We start from the raw sequence: 5,835 nt of genomic DNA on the forward strand, positions 1-5,835 counted from the left end.
TATACTTCCTTTGATCCTCAACCTTGACAAACTTGGCAGCAAGATATTCTGGACACTATTTGTAAGCAATTTTATAAACTTGATTTAACTTCAGTTGCTTTACTCTATCTTCAACATTCATCATAGCAATAAGTTGTAATTCATCCTGGCCTACATGCTCTCAAGGACTCATCAGGTCCAGGATGAATCTTACCATTTTGTTCTGGGTGATTTGCAGTCTGTTTTTTTTTTCTTTTTTGTTAGGTTCAAGTACCATGAAGATCAAGGATAATCTATACAGCCTTTGTATATGAGCTAGACATATCGTACTGCGAGTCTCAGTAGGTAGATACTGCGCCTATATGAAGAGAAACTGTAGAGGTACGGGACCCCGGGTGCGAGAGGGCAAACGAAAATATTCCGAAATACAAAAATGAATTAACTTTACGATAAAATAGTTAATATAATTTCTACAAGTACATGTACAAGGTATACAGACCATAGCAGATATCAATGATATACTACTATATAGAAAGCCCCTTTTTATGCTGATTATTATTATTATTATTATAATCAAGGGGGAAGCGCTAAACCCGGAGGATTATACAGCGCCTGGGGGGGGGGATGTGGAAGGCATTCAGGCTTAATTCGGGGAACTGGAGCACAGATCCAATTCCCTAAATCAAGAGCCCCTCACCAACATCAAGGAACCTTCCTTGAGGGGTTTTTATGCTGAGCATTTCCAGCAAATTATGTCAGTTTTGTCTCAGGATGCGACCCACACCAGTCAACTAACACCCAGGTACCTATTTTACTGTGGGTCACATCCTGGAACAAAACTGACATAATTTGTCCGAGATGATCAGCATAACAAGCGGCTTTCTATCTTGTAGTATGTCACTGATGTCATTGATGTCACTGATGTCATTGATATCATTGGTAAGATGTTTGGCAAGAACTCCGGCTAGTTTGTGTGGAGCACTGCCTATACCTGACGTGATTGGTCTGAGAGGAATATCTCAGACCAATCTCAGATATCATTGGTGTCAGCTAGGCAACAAATTGGTGTAATTCTCTTCTTTATACAACGATTCTAAAGAAAAATTATAATGACTACAACAGTCATTGTGACTGCGTCAAGGTTAGTATATATCACCAGGAATATACTGACTTCTCGGGAAATTTTTTTCTGATTGTATTTCCATTTTTCCTCTAATGTATTAAAATTACTGTTTAGCATCATTATAAACTGGGAGGAGCATATCGAAGGTCAGGGTGTTGTGGGTCTCTCTCAGTGTTGTGGGTCTCTCTCAGTGTTGTGGGTCTCTCTCAGTGTTGTGGGTCTCTCTCAGTGTTGTGGGTCTCTCTCAGTGTTGTGGGTTTCTCTGTGTTGTGGGTCTCTCTCAGTGTTGTGGGTTTCTCTGTGTTGTGGGTCTCTCTCAGTGTTGTGGGTTTCTCTGTGTTGTGGGTCTCTCAGTATTGTGCGTCTCTCTCAGTGTTGTGGGTCTCTCTGTGTTTTGGGTCTCTCTCAGTGTTGTGCGTCTCTCTCAGTGTTGTGGGTCTCTCTCAGTGTTGTGGGTCTCTCTCAGTGCTGTGAGTCAATGTTGTGTGTCAGTGTTTTGGATCTCTCTGTGTTATGGGTCTCTCTCAGTGTTGTGAGTCTCTCAGTGTTGTAGGTCTCTCTGTGTTTAGGGCCTCTCTCAGTGTTTTGGGTCTCTTTCAGTGTTGTGGGTCTCTTTCAGTGTTGTGGGTCTCTTTCAGTGTTGTGGGTCTCTTTCAGTGCTGTGGGTCTATCAGTATTGTGGGTCTCTCTGTGTTGTGGGTCTCTTTGAGTGTTGTGGGTCTCTCTCAATGTTGTGGGTCTCTCTCAGTGTAGTGGGTCTCTTTCAGTGTTGTGGGTCTCTTTCAGTGTTGTGGGTCTTTTTCAGTGTAGTGGGTCGCTTTCAGTGTTGTGAGTCTCTCAGTGTTGTAGGTCTCTGTGTTTAGGGTCTCTTTCAATGTTGTGGGTCTATCAGTGTTGTGGGTCTATCAGTGTTGTGGGTCTATCAGTGTTGTGGGTCTCTGTGAGTTGTGGGTCTCTCTCAGTGTTGTGGGTCTCTCTCAGTGTTGTGGGTCTCTTTCAGTGTTGTGGGACTCTTTCAGTGTTGTGGGTCTATTTCAGTGTTGTGGGTCTATTTCAGTGTTGTGGGTCTCTTTCAGTGTTGTGGGTCTCTTTCAGTGTTGTGGGTCTATGAGTGTTGTGGGTCTCTTTCAGTGTTGTGGGTCTCTTTCAGTGTTGTGGGTCTCTTTCAGTGCTGTGGGTCTATCAGTGTTGTGGGTCTCTCTGTGTTGTGGGTCTCTTTGAGTGTTGTGGGTCTCTCTCAGTGTTGTGGGTCTCTTTCAGTGTTGTGGGTCGCTTTCAGTGTTGTGAGTCTCTCAGTGTTGTAGGTCTCTCTGTGTTTAGGGTCTCTCTCAGTGTTGTGGGTCTCTTTCAGTGTTGTGGGTCTATCAGTGTTGTGGGTCTATCAGTGTTGTGGGTCTCTCTCTGTGTTGTGGGTCTCTGTGTGTTGTGGGTCTCTCTCAGTGTTGTGGGTCTCTTTCAGTGTTGTGGGTCTATCAGTGTTGTGGGTCTCTTTCAGTGTTGTGGGTCTCTTTCAGTGTTGTGGGTCTATCAGTGTTGTGGGTCTATCAGTGTTGTGGGTCTCTGTGTGTTGTGGGTCTCTTTCAGTGTTGTGGGTCTATCAGTGTTGTGGGTCTCTCTCTGTGTTGTGGGTCTCTCTGTGTTGTGGATCTCTCTCAGTGTTGTGGGTCTCTCTGTGTTGTGGGTCTCTTTCAGTGTTGTGGGTCTCTTTCAGTGTTGTGGGTCTCTTTCAGTGTTGTGGGTCTCTTTCAGTGTTGTGGGTCTCTTTCAGTGTTGTGGGTCTCTTTCAGTGTTGTGGGTCTCTTTCAGTGTTGTGGGTCTATCAGTGTTGTGGGTCTATCAGTGTTGTGAGTCTATCAGTGTTGTGGGTCTCTTTGTGTTGTGGGTCTCTCTCAGTGTTGTGGGTCTCTCTCAGTGTTGTGGGTCTCTCTCAGTGTTGTGGGTCTCTCTCAGTGTTGTGGGTCTCTTTCAGTGTTGTGGGTCTCTTTCAGTGTTGTGGGTCTCTTTCAGTGTTGTGGGTCTATCAGTGTTGTGGGTCTCTTTCAGTGTTGTGGGTCTCTTTCAGTGTTGTGGGTCTCTTTCAGTGTTGTGGGTCTATCAGTGTTGTGGGTCTCTCTCTGTGTTGTGGGTCTCTGTGTGTTGTGGGTCTCTCTCAGTGTTGTGGGTCTCTTTCAGTGTTGTGGGTCTATCAGTGTTGTGGGTCTCTCTGTTTTGTGTGTCTCTTTCAGTGTTGTGGGTCTCTTTCATTGTTATGGGTCTATCAGTGTTGTGGGTCTCTCTCATTGTTGAGAGTCTCTCAGTGTTGTGGGTCTCAGTGTTGTGGGTCTCTCTCAGTGTTGTGAGTCAATGTTGTGGGTTTCTCTGTGTTTAGGGTCTCTCTCAGTGTTTTGGGTCTCTCTCAATGTTGTGGGTCTCTTTCAGTGTTGTGGGTCTCTCTGTGTTGTGGGTCTTTCTCAGTGTCGTGGGTCTCTCTCAGTGTTGCAGGTCTCTTTCAGTGTTGTGGGTCTCTTTCAGTGTTGTGGGTCTCTTTCAGTGTTGTGGGTCTATCAGTGTTGTGGGTCTCTCTGTGTTGTGGGTCTTTCTCAGTGTTGTGGGTCTCTCTCAGTGTTGTGGGTCTCTCTCAGTGTTGTGGGTCTCTCTCAGTGTTGTGGGTGTCTCTGTGTTGTGCGTCTCTCTCAGTGTTGTGGGTCTCTCTGTGTTTAGGGTCTCTCTCAGTGTTTTGGGTCTCTCTCAGTGTTGTGGGTCTCTTTCCGTGTTGTGGGTCTCTTTCATTGTTGTGGGTCTCTTTCATTGTTGTGGGTCTATCAGTGTTGTGGGTCTCTGTGTTGTGGGTCTCTCTGTGTTGTGGGTCTCTCTGTTGTGGGTCTTTCTTAGTGTTGTAGGTCTCTCAGTGTTGTGGGTCTCAGTGTTGTTGGTCTCTCTCATTGTTGAGTCTCTCTCATTGTTGAGAGTCTCTCAGCGTTGTGGGTCTCTCTGTGTTGTGGGTTTCAGTATTGTGGGTCTCTCTCAGTGTTGTGGGTCTCTCAGTGTTGTGGGTCTCTGTGCTGAAGGTCTCTCTCATTGTTGTGGGTCTCTCTCTGTGTTGTGGGTCTCTCTGTGTTGTGGCTCTCTCTCTGTATTGTGTTTCTCTGTGTTGCGAGTTTCAGTGTTGTGGGTCTCTCTGTGTTGTGGGTCTCTCTCTGTGTTGTGGGTCTTTCTCTGTGTTGTTGGTCTCAGTGTTGTGGGTCTCTCTGTGTTGTGGGTCTCTCTCTGTGTTGTGGGTCTCTCTCTGTGTTGTGGGTCTCTTTCAGTGTTGTGGGTCTATCAGTGTTGTGGGTCTCTCTGTGTTGTGGGTCTCTCTGTGTTGTGGGTCTCTCTGTGTTGTGGGTCTCTCTCAGTGTTGTGGGTCTCTCTGTGTTGTGGGTCTCTCTGTGTTGTGTGTCTCTTTCAGTGTTGTGGGTCTCTCTGTGTTGTGTGTCTCTTTCAGTGTTGTGGGTCTCTTTCATTGTTATGGGTCTATCAGTGTTGTTGGTCCCTCTCAGTGTTGTGGGTCTCTCTCATTGTTGAGAGTCTCTCAGTGTTGTGGGTCTCAGTGTTGTGGGTCTCTCTGTGTTGTGAGTCAATGTTGTGGGTTTCTCTGTGTTTAGGGTCTCTCTCAGTGTTTTGGGTCTCTCTCAATGTTGTGGGTCTCTTTCAGTGTTGTGGGTCTCTTTCAGTGTTGTGGGTCTCTCTGTGTTGTGGGTCTTTCTCAGTGTCGTGGGTCTCTCTCAGTGTTGCAGGTCTCTTTCAGTGTTGTGGGTCTCTTTCAGTGTTGTGGGTCTATCAGTGTTGTGGGTCTCTCTGTGTTGTGGGTCTTTCTCAGTGTTGTGGGTCTCTCTCAGTGTTGTGGGTCTCTCTCAGTGTTGTGGGTCTCTCTCAGTGTTGTGGGTCTCTCTCAGTGTTGTGGGTGTCTCTGTGTTGTGCGTCTCTCTCAGTGTTGTGGGTCTCTCTGTGTTTAGGGTCTCTCTCAGTGTTTTGGGTCTCTCTCAGTGTTGTGGGTCTCTTTCAGTGTTGTGGGTCTCTTTCATTGTTGTGGGTCTCTTTCATTGTTGTGGGTCTATCAGTGTTGTGGGTCTCTGTGTTGTGGGTCTCTCTGTGTTGTGGGTCTCTCTGTGTTGTGGGTCTCTCTTAGTGTTGTAGGTCTCTCAGTGTTGTGGGTCTCAGTGTTGTTGGTCTCTCTCATTGTTGAGTCTCTCTCATTGTTGAGAGTCTCTCAGCGTTGTGGGTCTCTCTGTGTTGTGGCTTTCAGTATTGTGGGTCTCTCTGTGTTGTGGGTCTCTCTCTGTGTTGTGGGTCTCTCTCTGTGTTGTGGGTCTCAGTGTTGTGGGTCTCTCTGTGATGTGGGTCTCTCTCTGTGTTGTGGGTCTCTCTCTGTGTTGTGGGTCTCTTTCAGTGTTGTGGGTCTATCAGTGTTGTGGGTCTCTCTGTGTTGTGGGTCTCTCTGTGTTGTGGGTCTCTCTGTGTTGTGGGTCTCTCTCAGTGTTGTGGGTCTCTCTGTGTTGTGGGTCTCTCTGTGTTGTGTGTCTCTTTCAGTGTTGTGGGTCTCTCTGTGTTGTGTGTCTCTTTCAGTGTTGTGGGTCTCTTTCATTGTTATGGGTCTATCAGTGTTGTTGGTCTCTCTAAGTGTTGTGGGTTTCTCTCATTGTTGAGAGTCTCTCAGTGTTGTGGGTCTCAGTGTTGTGGGTCTCTCTCAGTGTTGTGAGTCAATGTTGTGGGTT

Source organism: Cherax quadricarinatus, chromosome 76 (genome assembly GCF_038502225.1).
Source record: "Cherax quadricarinatus isolate ZL_2023a chromosome 76, ASM3850222v1, whole genome shotgun sequence".
Classification (NCBI taxonomy): Eukaryota; Metazoa; Arthropoda; class Malacostraca; order Decapoda; family Parastacidae; genus Cherax; species Cherax quadricarinatus.